Source organism: Bombina bombina, chromosome 3 (assembly GCF_027579735.1).
Source record: "Bombina bombina isolate aBomBom1 chromosome 3, aBomBom1.pri, whole genome shotgun sequence".
Taxonomy (NCBI): Eukaryota; Metazoa; Chordata; class Amphibia; order Anura; family Bombinatoridae; genus Bombina; species Bombina bombina.
The window spans coordinates 520015301-520041074 of record NC_069501.1 but is presented as its reverse complement, the minus strand read 5'-3'; the positions used below and the strand labels follow the sequence as shown (position 1 = coordinate 520041074).

General features: G+C 40.6%; 1 protein-coding gene across 1 annotated transcript in view; it reads right to left on the bottom strand.

Annotated features, from left to right (window-relative positions):
• The window catches only part of CUEDC1 (CUE domain containing 1), a 472989-nt gene that overhangs the window by 319902 nt on the left and 127313 nt on the right, over window positions 1-25774 (bottom strand). The window contains exon 2 of the mRNA XM_053706942.1: window positions 22429-22534. The gene's annotated coding sequence lies outside the window, so the exon portion shown is untranslated. The remainder of the gene's footprint in view (window positions 1-22428; window positions 22535-25774) is intronic.

Below are 25774 nucleotides of genomic sequence, written 5' to 3'. Positions count from 1 at the left end.
TGACAGCGCTCTCTAGGATCCATGCCCCCTTGTGAAAAATAGGGCAAATTAAAACACGTCTACATTACCTGAATTACAATATTAATAAGGTGAAGGGCTACTCCTGAACACATCCTCGGCTCTTCATTCATTGTGCTATGACAGGTTGACACCCAATAACAAGCTTATGTTGCTGCTCTTTGATTAGCTAGCATGTGCTGTAGAGAAAGGACGGTGACATGGGTGCTGACGTTTGGTTGATCCAAGTAACCTTGCGCAGGAGGAACATGCTCTCAACAGTCCCTATCCTGGTAGCTCTCCATGATTGGACTCATATAATTAAGTCCCATGAAGGGCTTGGAAAGGAGTTAAATTAACAAAAAAGATTGCAATCAAAACATAGAAATTTGAAAGCAAAAGATGTCTGAAGTATTATTTTACTACATTCAAAATGTACAATTATGTAAAAAATGTGGGGTTTCATGTCAATTAAACTTAATAATGTGCTGAAACAAATTCCAACAAATCTTGAAAGCCAACATCGGAGCCCTAAGGAATATATATATATATATATATATATATATTTATTTTATTTTTTTAACTACCACTTCAACACCCTCATCAACAGGTGTATTACTGTACATGCTAGACATCCAAAATGACAAAAAAAAAAAAATTTCAGTATCCTTTACCAGGTTTTGAAATGTGTTATATCCTTGACCACAGTAGGTAGTTCAACAACAACAAAATCTAAATAAACAAGTTGAATGATAGAACCTCTATTATTTATCTTTGTGAATTTTAGGAATCATATGAAATATTGGCCTTAACGAGATTTCTCAGCTTTAAAAACTGGAAATCTTTTCATTGAAATATGCTGTTTTAGATATTCTGCCATTAAATCATTAGCTATGGCTTTAAAAATGAATAGCTACACCAAATATTTATCATAGGCATCAACACAAGACAATTACCTAAAAAACAGAATTTATGTTTACCTGATAAATTACTTTCTCCAACGGTGTGTCCGGTCCACGGCGTCATCCTTACTTGTGGGATATTCTCTTCCCCAACAGGAAATGGCAAAGAGCCCAGCAAAGCTGGTCACATGATCCCTCCTAGGCTCCGCCTACCCCAGTCATTCGACCGACGTTAAGGAGGAATATTTGCATAGGAGAAACCATATGGTACCGTGGTGACTGTAGTTAAAGAAAATAAATTATCAGACCTGATTAAAAAAAAAACCAGGGCGGGCCGTGGACCGGACACACCGTTGGAGAAAGTAATTTATCAGGTAAACATAAATTCTGTTTTCTCCAACATAGGTGTGTCCGGTCCACGGCGTCATCCTTACTTGTGGGAACCAATACCAAAGCTTTAGGACACGGATGAAGGGAGGGAGCAAATCAGGTCACCTAAATGGAAGGCACCACGGCTTGCAAAACCTTTCTCCCAAAAATAGCCTCAGAAGAAGCAAAAGTATCAAACTTGTAAAATTTGGTAAAAGTGTGCAGTGAAGACCAAGTCGCTGCCCTACATATCTGATCAACAGAAGCCTCGTTCTTGAAGGCCCATGTGGAAGCCACAGCCCTAGTGGAATGAGCCGTGATTCTTTCGGGAGGCTGCCGTCCGGCAGTCTCGTAAGCCAATTTGATGATGCTTTTAATCCAAAAAGAGAGAGAGGTAGAAGTTGCTTTTTGACCTCTCCTTTTACCGGAATAAACAACAAACAAGGAAGATGTTTGTCTAAAATCCTTTGTAGCATCTAAATAGAATTTTAGAGCGCGAACAACATCCAAATTGTGCAACAAACGTTCCTTCTTTGAAACTGGTTTCGGACACAGAGAAGGTACGATAATCTCCTGGTTAATGTTTTTGTTAGAAACAACTTTTGGAAGAAAACCAGGTTTAGTACGTAAAACCACCTTATCTGCATGGAACACCAGATAAGGAGGAGAACACTGCAGAGCAGATAATTCTGAAACTCTTCTAGCAGAAGAAATTGCAACTAAAAACAAAACTTTCCAAGATAATAACTTAATATCAACGGAATGTAAGGGTTCAAACGGAACCCCCTGAAGAACTGAAAGAACTAAGTTGAGACTCCAAGGAGGAGTCAAAGGTTTGTAAACAGGCTTAATTCTAACCAGAGCCTGAACAAAGGCTTGAACATCTGGCACAGCTGCCAGCTTTTTGTGAAGTAACACAGACAAGGCAGAAATCTGTCCCTTCAGGGAACTAGCAGATAATCCTTTTTCCAGTCCTTCTTGAAGGAAGGATAGAATCTTAGGAATCTTAACCTTGTCCCAAGGGAATCCTTTAGATTCACACCAACAGATATATTTTTTCCAAATTTTGTGGTAAATCTTTCTAGTTACAGGCTTTCTGGCCTGAACAAGAGTATCGATAACAGAATCTGAGAACCCTCGCTTCGATAAGATCAAGCGTTCAATCTCCAAGCAGTCAGCTGGAGTGAAACCAGATTCGGATGTTCGAACGGACCCTGAAGAAGAAGGTCTCGTCTCAAAGGTAGCTTCCAAGGTGGAGCCGATGACATATTCACCAGATCTGCATACCAAGTCCTGCGTGGCCACGCAGGAGCTATCAAGATCACCGACGCCCTCTCCTGATTGATCCTGGCTACCAGCCTGGGGATGAGAGGAAACGGCGGGAACACATAAGCTAGTTTGAAGGTCCAAGGTGCTACTAGTGCATCCACTAGAGCCGCCTTGGGATCCCTGGATCTGGACCCGTAGCAAGGAACTTTGAAGTTCTGACGAGAGGCCATCAGATCCATGTCTGGAATGCCCCACAGCTGAGTGACTTGGGCAAAGATTTCCGGATGGAGTTCCCACTCCCCCGGATGCCCCAATTTTCCACTCCTGGGATGTGGATAGCAGACAGGTGGCAGGAGTGAGACTCCGCCCATAGAATGATTTTGGTCACTTCTTCCATCGCTAGGGAACTCCTTGTTCCCCCCTGATGGTTGATGTACGCAACAGTTGTCATGTTGTCTGATTGAAACCGTATGAACTTGGCCCTCGCTAGCTGAGGCCAAGCCTTGAGAGCATTGAATATCGCTCTCAGTTCCAGAATATTTATCGGTAGAAGAGATTCTTCCCGAGACCAAAGACCCTGAGCTTTCAGGGATCCCCAGACCGCGCCCCAGCCCATCAGACTGGCGTCGGTCGTGACGATGACCCACTCCGGTCTGCGGAATGTCATCCCTTGTGATAGGTTGTCCAGGGACAGCCACCAACGGAGTGAGTCTCTGGTCCTCTGATTTACTTGTATCTTCGGAGACAAGTCTGTATAGTCCCCATTCCACTGACTGAGCATGCACAGTTGTAATGGTCTTAGATGAATGCGCGCAAAAGGAACTATGTCCATTGCCGCTACCATCAAACCGATCACTTCCATGCACTGCGCTATGGAAGGAAGAGGAACGGAATGAAGTATTTGACAAGAGTTTAGAAGTTTTGTTTTTCTGGCCTCTGTCAGAAAAATCCTCATTTCTAAGGAGTCTATTATTGTTCCCAAGAAGGGAACCCTTGTTGACGGAGATAGAGAACTCTTTTCTACGTTCACTTTCCATCCGTGAGATCTGAGAAAGGCCAGGACAATGTCCGTGTGAGCCTTTGCTTGAGGAAGGGACGACGCTTGAATCAGAATGTCGTCCAAGTAAGGTACTACAGCAATGCCCCTTGGTCTTAGCACAGCTAGAAGGGACCCTAGTACCTTTGTGAAAATCCTTGGAGCAGTGGCTAATCCGAAAGGAAGCGCCACGAACTGGTAATGCTTGTCCAGGAATGCGAACCTTAGGAACCGATGATGTTCCTTGTGGATAGGAATATGTAGATACGCATCCTTTAAATCCACTGTGGTCATGAATTGACCTTCCTGGATGGAAGGAAGAATAGTTCGAATGGTTTCCATCTTGAACGATGGAACCTTGAGAAACTTGTTTAAGATCTTGAGATCCAAGATTGGTCTGAACGTTCCCTCTTTTTTGGGAACTATGAACAGATTGGAGTAGAACCCCATCCCTTGTTCTCTTAATGGAACAGGATGAATCACTCCCATTTTTAACAGGTCTTCTACACAATGTAAGAATGCCTGTCTTTTTATGTGGTCTGAAGACAACTGAGACCTGTGGAACCTCCCCCTTGGGGGAAGCCCCTTGAATTCCAGAAGATAACCTTGGGAGACTATTTCTAGCGCCCAAGGATCCAGAACATCTCTTGCCCAAGCCTGAGCGAAGAGAGAGAGTCTGCCCCCCACCAGATCCGGTCCCGGATCGGGGGCCAACATTTCATGCTGTCTTGGTAGCAGTGGCAGGTTTCTTGGCCTGCTTTCCCTTGTTCCAGCCTTGCATTGGTCTCCAAGCTGGCTTGGCTTGAGAAGTATTACCCTCTTGCTTAGAGGACGTAGCACTTTGGGCTGGTCCATTTCTACGAAAGGGACGAAAATTAGGTTTATTTTTTGCCTTGAAAGGCCGATCCTGAGGAAGGGCGTAGCCCTTACCCCCAGTGATATCAGAGATAATCTCTTTCAAGTCAGGGCCAAACAGCGTTTTCCCCTTGAAAGGAATGTTAAGTAGCTTGTTCTTGGAAGACGCATCAGCTGACCAAGATTTCAACCAAAGCGCTCTGCGCGCCACAATAGCAAACCCAGAATTCTTAGCCGCTAACCTAGCCAATTGCAAAGTGGCGTCTAGGGTGAAAGAATTAGCCAATTTGAGAGCATTGATTCTGTCCATAATCTCCTCATAAGGAGGAGAATCACTATCGACCGCCTTTATCAGCTCATCGAACCAGAAACATGCGGCTGTAGCTACAGGGACAACGCATGAAATTGGTTGTAGAAGGTAACCCTGCTGAACAAACATCTTTTTAAGTAAACCTTCTAATTTTTTTATCCATAGGATCTTTGAAAGCACAACTATCCTCTATGGGTATAGTGGTGCGTTTGTTTAAAGTGGAAACCGCTCCCTCGACCTTGGGGACTGTCTGCCATAAGTCCTTTCTGGGGTCGACCATAGGAAACAATTTTTTAAATATGGGGGGAGGGACGAAAGGAATACCGGGCCTTTCCCATTCTTTATTAACAATGTCCGCCACCTGCTTGGGTATAGGAAAAGCTTCTGGGAGCCCCGGGACCTCTAGGAACTTGTCCATTTTACATAGTTTCTCTGGGATGACCAACTTGTCACAATCATCCAGAGTGGATAATACCTCCTTAAGCAGAATGCGGAGATGTTCCAACTTAAATTTAAACGTAATCACATCAGGTTCAGCTTGTTGAGAAATGTTCCCTGAATCAGTAATTTCTCCCTCAGACAAAACCTCCCTGGCCCCATCAGACTGGGTAAGGGGCCCTTCAGAACCATTATTATCAGCGTCGTCATGCTCTTCAGTATCTAAAACAGAGCAGTCGCGCTTATGCTGATAAGTGTTCATTTTGGCTAAAATGTTTTTGACAGAATTATCCATTACAGCCGTTAATTGTTGCATAGTAAGGAGTATTGGCGCGCTAGATGTACTAGGGGCCTCCTGAGTGGGCAAGACTCGTGTAGACGAAGGAGGGAATGATGCAGTACCATGCTTACTCCCCTCACTTGAGGAATCATCTTGGGCATCATTGTCATTGTCACATAAATCACATTTATTTAAATGAATAGGAATTCTGGCTTCCCCACATTCAGAACACAGTCTATCTGGTAGTTCAGACATGTTAAACAGGCATAAACTTGATAACAAAGTACAAAAAACGTTTTAAAATAAAACCGTTACTGTCACTTTAAATTTTAAACTGAACACACTTTATTACTGCAATTGCGAAAAAATATGAAGGAATTGTTCAAAATTCACCAAATTTTCACCACAGTGTCTTAAAGCCTTAAAAGTATTGCACACCAAATTTGGAAGCTTTAACCCTTAAAATAACGGAACCGGAGCCGTTTTTAACTTTAACCCCTTTACAGCCCCTGGTATCTGCTTTGCTGAGACCCAACCAAGCCCAAAGGGGAATACGATACCAAATGACGCCTTCAGAAAGTCTTTTCTAAGTATCAGAGCTCCTCTCACATGCGACTGCATGTCATGCCTCTCAAAAACAAGTGCGCAACACCGGCGCGAAAATGAGGCTCTGCCTATGATTTGGGAAAGCCCCTAAGAATAAGGTGTCTAAAACAGTGCCTGCCGATATTATTATATCAAAATACCCAGAATAAATGATTCCTCAAGGCTAAATATGTGTTAATAATGAATCGATTTAGCCCAGAAAAAGTCTACAGTCTTAATAAGCCCTTGTGAAGCCCTTATTTACAATCTTAATAAACATGGCTTACCGGATCCCATAGGGAAAATGACAGCTTCCAGCATTACATCGTCTTGTTAGAATGTGTCATACCTCAAGCAGCAAGAGACTGCTCACTGTTCCCCCAACTGAAGTTAATTGCTCTCAACAGTCCTGTGTGGAACAGCCATGGATTTTAGTGACGGTTGCTAAAATCATTTTCCTCATACAAACAGAAATCTTCATCTCTTTTCTGTTTCTGAGTAAATAGTACATACCAGCACTATTTCAAAATAACAAACTCTTGATTGAATAATAAAAACTACAGTTAAACACTAAAAAACTCTAAGCCATCTCCGTGGAGATGTTGCCTGTACAACGGCAAAGAGAATGACTGGGGTAGGCGGAGCCTAGGAGGGATCATGTGACCAGCTTTGCTGGGCTCTTTGCCATTTCCTGTTGGGGAAGAGAATATCCCACAAGTAAGGATGACGCCGTGGACCGGACACACCTATGTTGGAGAAAACCTCTGCTTTATAGTGTCTGCACTATAAATAAAAATTGAATAATTGCCTCCAAGCTCCAAGATACCTTAGAGCCTCATGTTGGTTACTATGTAGATTATAATAACATTTATCTGCTATTAATCTCATCTCACACCTCAACCAATCTTAAAAACGTATAGATACTAGCACTGGAGCTGTCAAGGAATCAAATAGGAAAACAACACACATTAAATAGGGGCACTGAGTCAGACTTGCCAGGTCATTACTATAATGCATAATTTATGAAGACTCCAACCACCAAACAATTCCTTAAAAGACCTTTATTGTTCCAGAGGTTGGGTCCAAAACAGAGAGAACGTTTCAAGCCTGCAATAGGCTCTTAGTCATATGAGAAGAATATAAAAGCACTAAGTTCCAAGCGCTTTGACAGTAATCACTCTGCGTCTGTTAAAAAAAAGAAACTCAGGGGCTCGTCATAATCCTGTAGAAAAGTTTATCTAATGATATTTCTAAAAAAATAAAATAAACTTAAAGTCTATTAGGATTTTTGTAGATAAATCATTTAGACTTCTTGATCTTGCTCTTGCTTCCATTGCCACCCATCCTTGTCCATCTTCATAGTGATTTGTTCTGCCCTAGACACTTAAAAATGTTTTGTTTATTTGCAAGTATATCTGCACCGATACCCCCTGTTTTGTGTAACTATTTGAACTCGTTGGCAGCACTACCAAAAATGCACTTAAACTCTGCTTTGTAAGGTGTGATAAACCCCACTTTGTGGTTTTATATATATATATATATATATATATATATATATACACACATACACATATACATATATACACACACACACACACACATACACCTATACATACACATATACACACACTGGAGGAATATCGCACTCCCACTCGCTTCAGATTATAGTACCAGGATGCAAAACTGCTACATACAAGAATCCAATAATTGCACTCTCTGGATTTGAATCACAGCAACCATTAATGTGTCACAGCGGGCAGCGTTGCACGAAATACCAAATAAACCCGTCAACCTCCAAAACTCTGAAAATATACACTAAATCTACAAAACCTCAAATCTGTCCCCTCCACTCCAAGAAAAAAAAAGCTAGATGTGATGTCACCAAAATGTCGGTGTGGTGTTGAGTGATATCAAAATAAACCAAAGTAGTTAATTAACTGATAGTTTAGCCAATTGTAGCTTATTTTTGGCTAAAAGTTTACCCAGGTGGTTGGTGCACCCATTAAAAAGGGCCTGGAGAGAACACTGTTTATGTGATCCGTTTGTTTTCTGTAGTATGAGGAGAGGATATCAGCTAATTTTATTACTAGTCAGTAAGGACAGTTTTTTCAAAAAATTTTAACATTTTCAATCAATTAAAATGTGCAAGATTAGTTAAAAAAAAACAAAAAAAAAACAATCCTCCAATTCAACTATTGACTATCTAATATATTAATTTGTACATGTAAATGTATAAGCGTTTTCCACTGTGGGGGCTGATACATACAGCACACAAATCAATATTCAATCAGCTATGGGAATGCTCCATGTTTAGATACTCTCATGAACCGTGTGAAATCAAATCTTGCCTCCTGGCAAAAAAAAAAAATCTTCACCTTCTTAGTTAATAAAAGACTTAAGATGTAATTAACTTTCATTCTGCTTTATATTCCAGCCAGATACATTGTTTGGCCCAAACCACAGCGGATAATTCTACATACAGATAGCTCTGCGTTTTACCTTTTATAACACTGGGTTATTTCCCAGTGTTGCAAACATCTTTTTTCTAATTAAATATTTTGGTGATTATTTAAGACTGGTTTCATTACTTAAACGGATAGTCTAGTCAAAATTAAAACTTTCATGATTCGGATAGAGCATGCAATTTTAAGCAACTTTCTAATTTACTCTTCATCAATTTTGCTTTGTTCTCTTGCTATCTTTATTTCAATGTAAGCTTAGAAGCCAGCCCATTTTTTGTTCAGCATAGTGGTAGCACTTGCTGATTGGTGGCTACATTTAGACACCAATCAGCAAGCGCTACCCAGGTGCTGAACCAAAACTGGGCCGGCAACTATACTTACAATCTTGCTTTTTCAAATAAAGATACCAAGAGAATGAAGAAAAAAACAGAATTTATGTTTACCTGATAAATTACTTTCTCCAACGGTGTGTCCGGTCCACGGCGTCATCCTTACTTGTGGGATATTCTCCTCCCCAACAGGAAATGGCAAAGAGCCCAGCAAAGCTGGTCACATGATCCCTCCTAGGCTCCGCCTTCCCCAGTCATTCGACCGACGTAAAGGAGGAATATTTGCATAGGAGAAACCATATGATACCGTGGTGACTGTAGTTAAAGAAAATAAATTATCAGACCTGATTAAAAAACCAGGGCGGGCCGTGGACCGGACACACCGTTGGAGAAAGTAATTTATCAGGTAAACATAAATTCTGTTTTCTCCAACATAGGTGTGTCCGGTCCACGGCGTCATCCTTACTTGTGGGAACCAATACCAAAGCTTTAGGACACGGATGAAGGGAGGGAGCAAATCAGGTCACCTAAATGGAAGGCACCACGGCTTGCAAAACCTTTCTCCCAAAAATAGCCTCAGAAGAAGCAAAAGTATCAAACTTGTAAAATTTGGTAAAAGTGTGCAGTGAAGACCAAGTCGCTGCCCTACATATCTGATCAACAGAAGCCTCGTTCTTGAAGGCCCATGTGGAAGCCACAGCCCTAGTGGAATGAGCTGTGATTCTTTCAGGAGGCTGCCGTCCGGCAGTCTCATAAGCCAATCTGATGATGCTTTTAATCCAAAAAGAGAGAGAGGTAGAAGTTGCTTTTTGACCTCTCCTTTTACCAGAATAAACAACAAACAAGGAAGATGTTTGTCTAAAATCCTTTGTAGCATCTAAATAGAATTTTAGAGCGCGAACAACATCCAAATTGTGCAACAAACGTTCCTTCTTTGAAACTGGATTCGGACACAAAGAAGGCACGACTATCTCCTGGTTAATGTTTTTGTTAGAAACAACTTTCGGAAGAAAACCAGGTTTAGTACGTAAAACCACCTTATCTGCATGGAACACCAGATAAGGAGGAGAACACTGCAGAGCAGATAATTCTGAAACTCTTCTAGCAGAAGAAATTGCAACCAAAAACAAAACTTTCCAAGATAATAACTTAATATCAACGGAATGTAAGGGTTCAAACGGAACCCCCTGAAGAACTGAAAGAACTAAATTGAGACTCCAAGGAGGAGTCAAAGGTTTGTAAACAGGCTTGATTCTAACCAGAGCCTGAACAAAGGCTTGAACATCTGGCACAGCTGCCAGCTTTTTGTGAAGTAACACAGACAAGGCAGAAATCTGTCCCTTCAAGGAACTTGCAGATAATCCTTTCTCCAATCCTTCTTGAAGAAAGGATAGAATCTTAGGAATTTTTACCTTGTCCCAAGGGAATCCTTTAGATTCACACCAACAGATATATTTTTTCCATATTTTGTGGTAAATTTTTCTAGTTACAGGCTTTCTGGCCTGAACAAGAGTATCAATAACAGAATCTGAGAACCCTCGCTTTGATAAGATCAAGCGTTCAATCTCCAAGCAGTCAGTTGGAGTGAGACCAGATTCGGATGTTCGAACGGACCTTGAACAAGAAGGTCTCGTCTCAAAGGTAGCTTCCATGGTGGAGCCGATGACATATTCACCAGGTCTGCATACCAAGTCCTGCATGGCCACGCAGGAGCTATCAAGATCACCGATGCCCTCTCCTGATTGATCCTGGCTACCAGCCTGGGGATGAGAGGAAACGGCGGGAATACATAAGCTAGTTTGAAGGTCCAAGGTGCTACTAGTGCATCTACTAGAGTCGCCTTGGGATCCCTGGATCTGGACCCGTAGCAAGGAACCTTGAAGTTCTGACGAGAGGCCATCAGATCCATGTCTGGAATGCCCCATAATTGAGTTATTTGGGCAAACATTTCCGGATGGAGTTCCCACTCCCCCGGATGAAATGTCTGACGACTCAGAAAATCCGCTTCCCAATTTTCCACTCCTGGGATGTGGATTGCAGACAAATGGCAGGAGTGAGTCTCCGCCCATTGAATGATTTTGGTCACTTCTTCCATCGCCAGGGAACTCCTTGTTCCCCCCTGATGGTTGATGTACGCAACAGTCGTCATGTTGTCTGATTGAAACCGTATGAACTTGGCCTTTGCTAGCTGAGGCCAAGCCTTGAGAGCATTGAGTATCGCTCTCAGTTCCAGAATGTTTATCGGTAGAAGAGATTCTTCCCGAGACCAAAGACCCTGAGCTTTCAGGGGTCCCCAGACCGCGCCCCAGCCCATCAGACTGGCGTCGGTCGTGACAATGACCCACTCTGGTCTGCGGAAGCTCATCCCCTGTGACAGGTTGTCCAGGGACAGCCACCAACGGAGTGAATCTCTGGTCCTCTGATTTACTTGTATCGTCGGAGACAAGTCTGTATAGTCCCCATTCCACTGACTGAGCATGCACAGTTGTAATGGTCTTAGATGAATGCGCGCAAAAGGAACTATGTCCATTGCCGCTACCATCAAACCTATTACTTCCATGCACTGCGCTATGGAAGGAAGAGGAACGGAATGAAGTATTTGACAAGAGTTTAGAAGTTTTGTTTTTCTGGCCTCTGTCAGAAAAATCCTCATTTCTAAGGAGTCTATTATTGTTCCCAAGAAGGGAACCCTTGTTGACGGAGATAGAGAACTCTTTTCTACGTTCACTTTCCATCCGTGAGATCTGAGAAAGGCCAGGACAATGTCCGTGTGAGCCTTTGCTTGAGGAAGGGACGACGCTTGAATCAGAATGTCGTCCAAGTAAGGTACTACAGCAATGCCCCTTGGTCTTAGCACCGCTAGAAGGGACCCTAGTACCTTTGTGAAAATCCTTGGAGCAGTGGCTAATCCGAACGGAAGTGCCACGAACTGGTAATGCTTGTCCAGGAATGCGAACCTTAGGAACCGATGATGTTCCTTGTGGATAGGAATATGTAGATACGCATCCTTTAAATCCACCGTGGTCATGAATCGACCTTCCTGGATGGAAGGAAGAATTGTTCGAATGGTTTCCATTTTGAACGATGGAACCTTGAGAAACTTGTTTAGGATCTTGAGATCTAAGATTGGTCTGAACGTTCCCTCTTTTTTGGGAACTACGAACAGATTGGAGTAGAACCCCATCCCTTGTTCTCCTAATGGAACAGGATGAATCACTCCCATTTTTAACAGGTCTTCTACACAATGTAAGAATGCCTGTTTTTTTATGTGGTCTGAAGACAATTGAGACCTGTGGAACCTCCCCCTTGGGGGAAGCCCCTTGAATTCCAGAAGATAACCTTGGGAGACTATTTCTAGCGCCCAAGGATCCAGAACATCTCTTGCCCAAGCCTGAGCGAAGAGAGAGAGTCTGCCCCCCACCAGATCCGGTCCCGGATCGGGGGCCAACATCTCATGCTGTCTTGGTAGCAGTGGCAGGTTTCTTGGCCTGCTTTCCCTTGTTCCAGCCTTGCATTGGTCTCCAGGCTGGCTTGGCTTGAGAAGTATTACCCTCTTGCTTAGAGGACGTAGCACTTGGGGCTGGTCCGTTTCTACGAAAGGGACGAAAATTAGGTTTATTTTTGGCCTTGAAAGACCTATCCTGAGGAAGGGCGTGGCCCTTGCCCCCAGTGATATCAGAGATAATCTCTTTCAAGTCAGGGCCAAACAGCGTTTTCCCCTTGAAAGGAATGTTAAGCAATTTGTTCTTGGAAGACGCATCCGCTGACCAAGATTTTAACCAAAGCGCTCTGCGCGCCACAATAGCAAACCCAGAATTTTTCGCCGCTAACCTAGCCAATTGCAAAGTGGCGTCTAGGGTGAAGTGACAGGGACAATGCATGAAATTGGTTGTAGAAGGTAACCTTGCTGAACAAACATCTTTTTAAGCAAACCTTCTAATTTTTTATCCATAGGATCTTTGAAAGCACAACTATCTTCTATGGGTATAGTGGTGCGTTTGTTTAGAGTAGAAACCGACCCCTCGACCTTGGGGACTGTCTGCCATAAGTCCTTTCTGGGGTCGACCATAGGAAACAATTTTTTAAATATGGGGGGAGGGACGAAAGGTATACCGGGCCTTTCCCATTCTTTATTTACAATGTCCGCCACCCGCTTGGGTATAGGAAAAGCTTCGGGGGGCCCCGGGACCTCTAGGAACTTGTCCATTTTACATAGTTTCTCTGGGATGACCAAATTCTCACAATCATCCAGAGTGGATAACACCTCCTTAAGCAGAGCGCGGAGATGTTCCAACTTAAATTTAAATGTAATCACATCAGGTTCAGCTTGTTGAGAAATTTTCCCTGAATCTGAAATTTCTCCCTCAGACAAAACCTCCCTGGCCCCCTCAGACTGGTGTAGGGGCCCTTCAGAAACAATATCATCAGCGTCCTCATGCTCTTCAGTATTTTCTAAAACAGAGCAGTCGCGCTTTCGCTGATAAGTGGGCATTTTGGCTAAAATGTTTTTGATAGAATTATCCATTACAGCCGTTAATTGTTGCATAGTAAGGAGTATTGGCGCGCTAGATGTACTAGGGGCCTCCTGTGTGGGCAAGACTGGTGTAGACGAAGGAGGGGATGATGCAGTACCATGCTTACTCCCCTCACTTGAGGAATCATCTTGGGCATCATTTTCTCTAAATTTTGTGTCACATAAATCACATCTATTTAAATGAGAAGGAACCTTGGCTTCCCCACATTCAGAACACAGTCTATCTGGCAGTTCAGACATGTTAAACAGGCATAAACTTGATAACAAAGTACAAAAAACGTTTTAAAATAAAACCGTTACTGTCACTTTAAATTTTAAACTGAACACACTTTATTACTGCAATTGCGAAAAAGTATGAAGGAATTGTTCAAAATTCACCAAAATTTCACCACAGTGTCTTAAAGCCTTAAAAGTATTGCATACCAAATTTGGAAGCTTTAACCCTTAAAATAACGGAACCGGAGCCGTTTTTATATTTAACCCCTTTACAGTCCCTGGTATCTGCTTTGCTGAGACCCAACCAAGCCCAAAGGGGAATACGATACCAAATGACGCCTTCAGAAGTCTTTTCTATGTATCAGAGCTCCTCACACATGCATCTGCATGTCATGCTTCTCAAAAACAAGTGCGCAATACAGGCGCGAAAATGAGACTCTGCCTATGATTAGGGAAAGCCCCTAGAGAATAAGGTGTCCAATACAGTGCCTGCCGGTTATTTTACAAAATTCCCAAGATTAAAATAATTCCTCAAGGCTATGGAGTATAAAATATGTTTATATATAAATCGATTTAGCCCAGAAAATGTCTACAGTCTTAAAAAGCCCTTGTGAAGCCCTTATTTACTGTCTGTAATAAAAATGGCTTACCGGATCCCATAGGGAAAATGACAGCTTCCAGCATTACATCGTCTTGTTAGAATGTGTCATACCTCAAGCAGCAAAAGTCTGCTCACTGTTCCCCCAACTGAAGTTAATTCCTCTCAACAGTCCTGTGTGGAACAGCCATCGATTTTAGTAACGGTTGCTAAAATCATTTTCCTCTTACAAACAGAAATCTTCATCTCTTTTCTGTTTCAGAGTAAATAGTACATACCAGCACTATTTTAAAATAACAAACTCTTGATTGAATAATAAAAACTACAGTTAAACACTAAAAAACTCTAAGCCATCTCCGTGGAGATGTTGCCTGTACAACGGCAAAGAGAATGACTGGGGAAGGCGGAGCCTAGGAGGGATCATGTGACCAGCTTTGCTGGGCTCTTTGCCATTTCCTGTTGGGGAGGAGAATATCCCACAAGTAAGGATGACGCCGTGGACCGGACACACCTATGTTGGAGAAATTATATGCCTTCTCTATCTGAATCATGAAAGTTTAATTCTGACCTTTAACATTTTTATAGAGGCATGAAACCCAAATTGTTTATTTTGTGATTCAGATAGAGAATACAAGTTTAAACAACTTTCCAATTTACTTGCATTATGTAATTTGCCTCATTCTCTTGGTATCCTTTGTTGAAGAGGTAGCAATTACTGGGAGCTAGCTGAACGCATTAGGTGAACCAATAACATGAGGCAGATATGTACAACCACCAAGCAGCGGCTCCTACACTTATCTAGGTATCCTTTTCAACACAGAATACCATCAATTGGAAAGTTTAAAAATCACATGCTCTACCTGAATCATAAAAGAAAAAAATTGAGGTTTCATGTCCCTGTAAGTGAATCATGCAAGATTTACAAAAATAAACTTACATATACAAATTATTTGGAGAGACAGTATGATTGAATTTTTGACCTCTATAGTTTCATGATAGACCAAGTAATTTTAAAGTCACTACCATTATCAAACTTACTTTGTACTCTTGGTATGCTTTGTTAAAACAAATATGTACATATATAAAAAGAGAGAAGCGCTCAACCTGGGAGCGAACAATAGCATAATAGCTTGTTCTATGGCTAGTTACCACCCAAGAAGCAGCCTCTTTTTGCTCAATATGTGCCTTTCACAGAGAAGAACTTTCCTGTAGCATATCAGTCTGATCCTGACTTCACAGTGCAGTCCAGCCCCGAAATACCAGGCAATCCCTCTCTGAACGAGAGAAACGGCAAAACCCCAGACGTACGTTTCGGCCTATTGTGAGCCCCGTCAGTGAGGTGCAGCCATATCCTGTGAAGTCAGGATCAGACTGATATGTTTCAGGAAAGTTCTTCTCTGTGAAAGGCACATGTTGAGCAAAAAGAGGCTGCTTCTAGGGTGGTAACTAGCCATAGAACAAGCTATTATGCTATTGTTCGTTCCCAGGTTGAGCGCTTCTCTCTTTTTATTTATGCAAATTATGACACTTAGGAAAGTCTCCCTAAGTATGATGCGGGAATCCAGACGTGGACCCGTTGCTCAGTGTACCTAGAGGGATATGGCTGCACCTCACTGACGAGACCCACAATAGGCCGAAACGTACGTCTGGGGTTTTGCCATTTCTCTCGTTCAGAGAGGGATTGCCTGGTATTTCGGGGCTGGAATGTACTGTGAAGTCAGGATCAGACTGATATGCTTCAGGAAAGTTCTTCTCTGTGAAAGACACATGTTGAGCAAAAAGAGGCTGCTTATTGGGTGATTACTAGCCATAGAACAAGCTATTATGCTATTGTTCGTTCCCAGGTTGAGCGCTTCTTTCTTTTTAATTTGTGCAAATATGTACATATGTTCAGTAGCACCAAAGCACTACTGTGAGCTAGCTGGTAATTGGTAGCTACACATATTTGTCTCTTGTCATTGGCACATCAGGTGTGTTTACTTAAAGGGACACTGAACCCAATTTTTTTCTTTCGTGATTCAGATACAGCATGCAATTTTAAACAACTTTCTAATTTACTCCTATTATCAATTTTTCTTCGTTCTCTTGCTATATTTATTTGAAAAAGAAGGCATCTAAGTTTTTTTTTGGATTCAGAACTCTGGAAAGCACTTTTTTATTGGTGGATGAATATATCCACCAATCAGCAAGGATAACCCAGGTTGTTCACCAAAAATGGGCCGGCATCTAAACTTACATTCCTGCATTTCAAATAAAGATACCAAAAGAATGAAGAAAATTTGATAATAGGAGTAAATTAGAAAGTTGCTTAAAATGTCATGCTCTATCTGAATCACAAAAGAAAAAATTTGGGTTCAGTGTCCCTTTAACTTTCAGTATTGCTTGGCTGGTCTGGAGAATTGAATAATGCGTCTAAAATAATGTGTTTAAAGGAATAGTTTAGTTAAAATTAAACTTTCATGATTCAGATAGAGCATGCAAGTTTTAGCAGCTTTCTAATTTACCCCTATTATAAACTTTTCTTTGTTCTCTTGGTATCTTTATTTGAAAAGGCTGTAATGTAAGCTTAAAGGGACATGATACCCAAATGTTGAAACACTTGAAAGTGATGCAGCATAGCTGTAAAAAGCCGACTAGAAAATATCACCTTAACATCTCTATGTAAAAAAGAAAGATATTTTACCTCAAAAATTCCTCAGTAGCCACCTCCCATTGTAAAGGACTTCTAAGCAGCAAATCTGTATGTCTGTCCCCAGACAGCTAAGGGAGCGAGCTTTCGTGCACACTCATCTTATTCCCCTATTCAGTTTAAGGAAGTTTACTATGAAATCTCATGAGAGTAAAGCGAAATCTCATGAGATCACAGTAAAAGAGTTCATGACTTCAGCACTGTTGATGCTGATTGGCTGCTGTTCATTTCTTTATTTTTTTTTTATTTTTTTTTTTAAATATTTTTTATTGAGGTAAAATTTGGCATATAAACAAGATATATAAAACATTTCACAAGTGCCATCACAATAACACAGTATAGGATTCATCATACAGTTGAAAACAAAACAACAAGGTAACTAATGTTGAAAAAAGTTTTTCAGAGGCACAATACAATCATGCCCATAGTGGTATAAGCCTCCTTCTTTGTTTTAAAGGGCCACTCTCGGACCCCTGGAATGAGAGGTTTACCAACATGGGAGGCTACCTGTTAAATAGGAGATCACTCATGGATCTTGTTTTGTTTACCTCAGATTTTTTTATTTTTTTTTAAAGATTATTATTCTGTATTAACACACTGCTAGGGATTATATCAAAAGAAAAACATGCAAATAGAACCAGGGTTAATCCCTTCTAACTATCATTAAAGACAATATGTCCATGGGAAGATGAGTGCTATAATAATGTTTTAAGAGATATATTCATAAAGAAGGTAGTGAAGATGCGGTACAAGTAACAGAAAGACCGCGTAGTTAGCTCTCCTAAACAAGGAGATATACTATGTGGGGGGGGGGGGGGAAGGTGGTAACCTGGGTATGGTGAGTCTAGTAAATTAGGCTGCGTTCTTATAATATAGAGTAAACATGCCTCAGGGAGACTCAACTTCCTAGCTATATGAAAAGAAGCATATATGGGTTAACAATAAATGCTTAACAAAGAACCAGTGCATAATGGGACAATGTCATATCCAAAATATCAAGGGAAAAAGGTCTAACTGTATAGGTCTGACACATCTTATAAAGCTTAGCTCTGGGATTATGATGAGGGAAGCTGTATATACTGCAGGGCCAGCCTGCGGGAATACTATGTTAGGACCATAGTTACCCATAGTGATATGTGACTATACTAATGAGCAATAATCTAGGACTATCATGAGAGGGCATATGTGTGCATCTATTACAATGAATAGATATGTCATAAAGACACAGTAAATTTTAAGCTTTAATTGGGATGTAGGAGCCAGGGTGGGATTTTTATATTAGAAAAGACTGCACTTAGTTTGCTACCTGTGCCCTATGGCTCAGATTATAATGTAAACTAACAGTATTTTTAGTAGAAATTAGCTAAGGGGCGATAGGAAGAACATTTGTATAAAGAAGGGGACAGAGAATTGTACCTTATAGGACAGCTATAGCACTGTACTGACTAACTGTTTAGGCGGAGCCTCGGCCGCTGGCTACGCCCACACTACAAGAAAATAAGACTCAGTACTCAAAGTGTAATGTCCCCATATAACTTATGGTAAATGCACATATGGATAAAGAAGTAATGATGATCTCACTTAAACGTTAAGCATACTCATAGAAAACTTCACATTTAGAATAGAGCATATTATAGATATTAATATGAGCTTTTTCCTGGTAGATTAGAGGTGCAATACCCATATACACAGTTTCAGGGACATATAAGGGGAAAATAGAAATAAATTGCTTAGGGGGTAAAAGACAAACAAAAAACTTTCACTTAATTTTTCATTGTTTTCTAGCGTTGAAACTAAAGAGATGCAATCTTATCAATAAAACATTATGTTTAAACCACATTTAGCATGCAAACTAACAGTGCCTTTCAGCTGGTATGCCGCAACCAATGTCAAACTGGCCATGTAATAATAAAAATGATGTTTAGGTTTAATTCTTATATTAAACTTCTGCAGCAATAAAGACACTATAAGTGGTGGGAGCATATTATATCTGGTAAAAAACAAACCAGCTGAACCTTTTAAGTAAACTAGGGTTAAATAATAACTCCCCTTATCAGGGCCAACTTATATATTTACCATGACTGAAATGGAGTAGTAGAAGAAGACTTTTATCTCATAAGAAACAAAGATGTAACCCTGCAGTTAAATTGGTAACAGTACAATTCTGGCAATAGGGAAACACTTTCAGTAAATGCTGAATTATCACACCTCATTGGTAAGATGGCTCTAGAAATAACCTATGGGGGATTTCAGAGCATATTGTAGAGTAAGGGTTAACAAATTACATATAGGCATAAAGAAATAATCACTTAAAATAGTGAAGAGAAGATGGGTGATAAACAGTTCCATAGCAATGTTCTTTACATTTACCCCACACTAGTGGTTAATAATATATAACAGTCTCATAGCCTGTGAGGGATTTCTAACTGTAGAGCCTCAGGGGCAGCATAACACCAGTAGCAAAAGTGAATCACAGGGAGTTACAAACAGTGACAGTGTATATTCAACATGACAGGGAAGCGTCTTGCTTTTAAATAACTTAGGGAATATCTTTGGAACAAACAGCCCTCCGCTTTTCTGAGTAGTAGGTATTAGTCTCTGCAACTAAGGGGGTATAGAGCAATGCTGGCTTTAACAGAGACTCAGTTCAAACAAATAGAAGTGTACAGTCACCATAAGGCTCATCCATATCTATCCCACTCCGGTCTTAAAATGGAACAGGAAGACTCCCCGGTCTCTATCACGTTGATGCAGGGCACCTGAAGCTGTGGGGGACATATCGATGTTACCGCATACATCGCTAAGGCCTCTGAAAGAGCACAGCAGGAGGGGAGCTGCAAATAGTTTCGCTGAAGCCCCACAAACAAGGTCGCGATCAGCAAATGGCCCAAGCTCCGCAGCTGCAAGTGACTTTAGGGGCGAGGACTGAATATTTCTGTAGACTTGCATCTCATCAGGCAGCCCAGGGTCAAAATGATTAGACAAGTAGACACCTTCCATCGCCTCCGGTAAGAGGAGTGGCTCTTTAGCAGCTTGGTCAGTGGAATGTTGGCTGATCGGCTCGCCATGCAGGAGTGAATCGGGCGGGCGACACAGGAACCCATGAGCCAGTGTGCCATCGGCAATACTCTGATCTGCAGCTACGTTGGCACAAATCTGGCTGGGGGTAGCATGCTCAGGAGTGAAAGTTGTAGTAGAATACTCAAGCAGTGTTGCTTCCATTCTGCCGAAATGTTCGTATAAGAGCTGCGCCACATCCTCTGCCCAATAGGTCAGGGCCTCCATCTTAGCCATATTGATATAGAGCTTCTGGAAGCTAGAAGTAACCTCTTGGGCACCTGCAGGGTCTTGTAGGGCTATTAGAGATCAATAGAGTTCTTTATGGTGCAAAAGAATTTGAACCCAAGGGTTATTAAATAAGATTACAGTCAAATTAGAGCCAGGAGCTCCATGCACACACGTCTGGTTCCCTTGGCAGTTGGCTCCGCCCCCCCATTTCTTTATTCTTTTTACCTGCAGCTGGGCAGCAGCTGAGTATAAATTTTTACACAGAACAATTTTTCCTCTTTTTACATAGAGATGTTCAGGTGATATTTTCCTGTCAGCTTTTTACAGTTATACTGCATCAGTTTCAAGTGATTTAGCATATGAGTATTATGTCCCTTTAATAATTTTTGGTTCAGCACTCAGGGTAGTACTTTGGTTCAGCAAGCGCTACCCAGGTGCTGAACTAAAAATAGGCCGGCTCAAAAGCTTACATTCTTGCTTTTTCAAATAAAGATAACAAGAGAACAAAGAAAAATTGATGATAAGAGTAAATTAGAAAGTGACTTAAAATTGCATGCTCTATCTGTATCATGAAAGTTTAATTTTGACTAGACTATCCCTTTAATGCCTTTGTAGGAGTTAAAAACGCAGTGAAGTGCAAAAAACAGTACAATAATAAAAATGCTAACATATCAGAGCATTTTCATTTTGTACTTTTATGCCCCTTTTATAAAAAAAAATCCCTTGAGAAATGACAAACTCCTCATGTACCTCATTTGCAGGTTACTAGCATCACCTGCCTAACAATTGACTTTTAGGGTGTTCCATGCTCTAAAATGGACTCTTGCATTCTCATCTAAAGTACCAAAAACGGGTTATTTATTTTGGCCCATTTTCATTTGTTAACTGTGAAAACGGTGGATTTTCTAATTCTCAAAACTTGAAGTTCACCCTGCTTAACCCAGCTACATATATTTCTCTAATTGACTTTAAATGATATCAACTTCAAATCAATGCATTATGACTATTATGGTCTTGTTGTTTGCAGACTAAAGTTTAGATTGGCTCCCCCAAATAAGGCAAATGGAAGGTGGAGTTTGGCTGCTAAAAATCAATTTCAGTAAAAAGGATGTGATTTTGTTTTAAAAACATTAGACTTGGCCGATAAGTAGTTCTACAATAACACAGCAGAAATGCCTTGTAATTACAAGGTGTTTAATGTCCCTCTAAATGTAGTATATCTAATAGATTTTGTTTATGACACACCCAGAAATGTTTGCACCATGCTAGTGTTATTAAACCATGTCATTTCTGATTATATTGCTTGCATCTCTTTATTTTCAATGGCATTTTAATATCTAATCTTACACTAAAAATGTTCATAACCATACTGGCTGTTCAATGCTCAAGCATACTGGCTCTATGAACGATCACTGTGTATATAGACAATGGCCAAATATTTGCACTAAACAAACAAAACTGGCCAAGGCCCAGTATTTCCGTGAAAATCGGAATAATAACATATCAAACCCTAAAAAGTTTTGGAAAGTCATAAATAACTTACAAACTCCACCAATCCATTCCCAACCCTCCGCTGTCAATGTGGACAACCAAACCCTGCAACTTCCCTTTGAAGTGCTACAATGTAATTACAGGACCCACCATTGTGACATGCTAAAAGAACTAAACTGGCTGTCGCTGGAATACAGACGCACCCTCCATCTTTCCTGCCTTGTGTTTAAGAGCCTTTCTGGAAAGCTCCCACCCTACCTGAGCAGAATGCTCTCCCCGGCTATTCCCACCTCCTATAATCTCCGATCCAATAACAGCACATTATTTAGCTTGCCTCAATACAAAAAGAAAGCAGCTCGATCCTCCTTTTCCTACAGAGCACCACAATTATGGAACAACCTCCCGCACACTTTCAAACCTTCCCCAAGCCTAAAATCCTTTAAGAGATCCCTCTCTACATATCTCAAAACAGAATGCACCTGTCATGGCTGATTATATATTTCTTACTTGTTCTATGTTAAATTTTGCATATATTGTGTATTATTATTGTTTTTGTATTTTATTGTACCCTATTGTATCAATGCAATGTTTTGTGGACCCAGGACATACTTGAAAACAAGAAAAATCTCAATATATCCTTCCTGGTAAAATATTTTATAAATAAATAAATCATTTTAAGATCAAAATGAATATATTGTGATGCTAGTAAACCTTTACTTGTGACATTATCAAGGCCATTTAAAAATGCTATAGAATCCCAAATATATTTAAGGTATTTACCTGGTGCCAAGTTTATTGGTTAGTTTTTTATAAGGTCCGCTCAGTCCAGTCGCATATTAAGAAGCGATTATATGTCTTCATGTAAAGCCACTTACAGCCATTGTGCCTATGAAAATACATAGAAAGGGGGTTATAGACAAATACAAATATATTTAAAGAAATACAAATTATTAAAATAACAAACATTAAAGGGGAAATGACAAAGAAAACTAAAATTCACTGATTCAGATTAGAGCGTTCAATTTAGAAAAATAAAACTTTACTGAAAATATTTATATTATTAATTGGCTTCATGTTTACTATATTAGATTACCATAGAGATTTGCTATAGAGAGTGGCAGAAGCTACTGCACTCTGAAGCACCCTCTACAGGTTGGTTGTATTATATTTCTAGACAAAGTGCTGCCACATATTGCTCAAGACACAAGCACACTCTGAAAGCCTAACTCAATGTGCTCTCTATAAAATAAAAATAAAATAAAAAAATAATGATAATAATTTGAAATTTTACCTAACTATATGCACTTTCTGAATCTTGAAAGTTAAATGTTTTTCTTCATGTTCCATTAAGAACTATCTTTTTCTGCAACTTATAAGACACCAATCAGCAGCCAAAGAAAGTGCAATCTAAGCATTATATATCTCAAATTTTAAAACAAATTACAATTGGCAACGCTTGATTATTGTTGGCTAATTGACACATTAAATGAAATTAATCTTTATCGGTTGATTTAGCATATAGTTATGTTTTATTTAAGAACGTACTATACACCAGTCAGATTTAGTCGCTACTTACATATACATTATATATACACACATTATATATATCACATTATATATATATATATATATATATATATATATATATACACACATTATATATATATATATATATATATATATATATATATATATATATATATATATATACACACACACATTATATATATATATATATATATACACATACATATATATATATATATATATATATATATATATATAAATATATATATATATATATATATATACACACACATATATACACACACACACACATATACATACACAGCAAGAGAGAAAGAGAGAGGGCCGATGATCTAAAGGTCTCTGGGATGGCGAGATTATTAAAGAATGCTGGTCAGTACTTCTATTTTCCTGATTTAATGATCTAAAGCCACTTTTTGCCCTGAAAACATAATTTATGCTTACCAGATAAATTCCTTTCCTTCCTGGCAGGGAGAGTCCATGACTTCATTCCTTACTGTTGGGAAAAACAACACCTGGCCGCCAGGAAGAGGCAAAGACACCCCAGCCAAAGGCTTAAATATCCCTCCCACTTCCCCTATCCCCCAGTCATTCAGGGTATAAAAAGGTGCCACAAGAAATAATATAAAAAGGGAGCCACCGGGGGGCGGAGCCAACTGCCGAGACAGCTAGACGTGTGTGTGTGTAGCTCCTGGCTCACAGATATTAATAATTTATTTATTTCACATGCACAGAGCCCAAACTTTCCTTAAATGACTCTAGAAGACTAATGCTACCTATAATACCCTGCTAGATGCCCAAGGTAATTCAACCAAGGAGTACAACACTGAAACCCACTCTCACACTACCCCACGCGGGTATACCAGGCAGAGCCTATAGCTCAAAAACACGGAAGATATGGAAGCCCTTGCAGCATGGGAACAACGTACCCAACAACGCTTAGAGCAACACTTTAGAAGCCTGAAAGATGACCTAATGTCTTTGCTGCTGGACCTTGCACGGCAGATGACCCTTGCGGAGGAGCCTGCAGATCCGGGGCGGCGTGCTGAGGGGTGCATGACAACAGCTGAACATAGCTGGGAAAACCCCTTTGGTAACGACTTACCGCGCTATGAGCTCTGCGAGATGAGACAACCATCGGCTCTTTCCTCACCCCTGCCTATTCAGGAGAAGTCGGAACACAGGGAGACTATGAGCCTGACTGCTGTAAGCACGCTTGCTGTGCCGCCATCTTGGGCCTCACTTACTTACCATCCTCCTCTTGCCCGCACTTGGATCGCAGCCTCTGACCTGAGACATCATTCACATGGGGCTATGATGATATCGTCTTCTCCGGAGCAGCAAAGTTTGACCAAAACAACGCAGTTAGTGGACACATACTCAGACACCAGCTGCTGCTCCTACCCGAGATGCCTCCAGACTTGCAAAGCAGGAATCGCTCTGTCCCTGAAGCTCACTCTGCGACTCACAGTCAGATCTGGAGTCGGGTAAGATAACAGCTAGCACCGCTGTGGGTAGGCCATTTTAAAGGACTTCTTTCATGTGAATGTTCACAGCTGGACTCTGTTTATTTATTGCCAGCCAGCCCACATGGTTACCTACTTGTTACACCGTTACATTGCTATTACAGTTATGGGCACCGGCTGCAGGAAGGCTATTGCAGAAGCTCATAATAATTATGGCACATTTAGCCTTTGGACACTTTAATCATTAAGCACAGCATCAGCTTACGCCCACCAACTGAACAGTATCACCACTTATTCCTCTGTCATTCTCTCTAGCGGAAGCCTCTGCAGAGGGATATTTAGTCTGGAGGACACCTATGATGGCTGCAATGCCGGATACACTGTTCCTCCCAGTCTATCTGAGGCTCTCTACAAATGGAGGGACATGTCACAGTGCAAGAAAGACTTTAGCTCCCAATATTTTGAAGTCCCTAACCCTTTACATATAACGTTATGTTTATGCTGTTATGTTTTCCTACCATAAGTTCCTTGTTATATCTTTGGTCTGATGTTTATTATTCTACTTTACATTTAGGCTTTCTTAGCTTCATGATATACCCTATATCTTCATATTTACCTGCTGGAAGCTTAGAAGCGCATTGCTGCCTATACAATCTTACACTAGATTTATGGTCTGGTGACATATCCCCATGTCTCCCATTTTCTTTAATAAGTTAAATCCCTGAGCATCTTGTCTTCTTTTATGAAACTACTACTGTATAGATTCATTTTCCCCTAAGACAGTTGAAAAATGCTACATATCTTCTGCAGAGTTTTTAAATATTTCCCAGCTTTACAGACCAACATTAATGTTGATATGACTTACATGACTGGTGTGATGTTTGTTATGTATACATTATGTTTACCTAAATACTGCCCTCTACTTGTTGCTAGATATTTACTGGGCAAAGGTTGTACTTAAATGCCCGCACTAATCTGATAACTTTATCCTTAATATCTATACCCCTGTCCTCCTGCAGGGAATGCGCATTTAAAAAAACATAATTTAAGTAAGAACTTACCTGATAAATTCATTTCTTTCATATTAGCAAGAGTCCATGAGCTAGTGACGT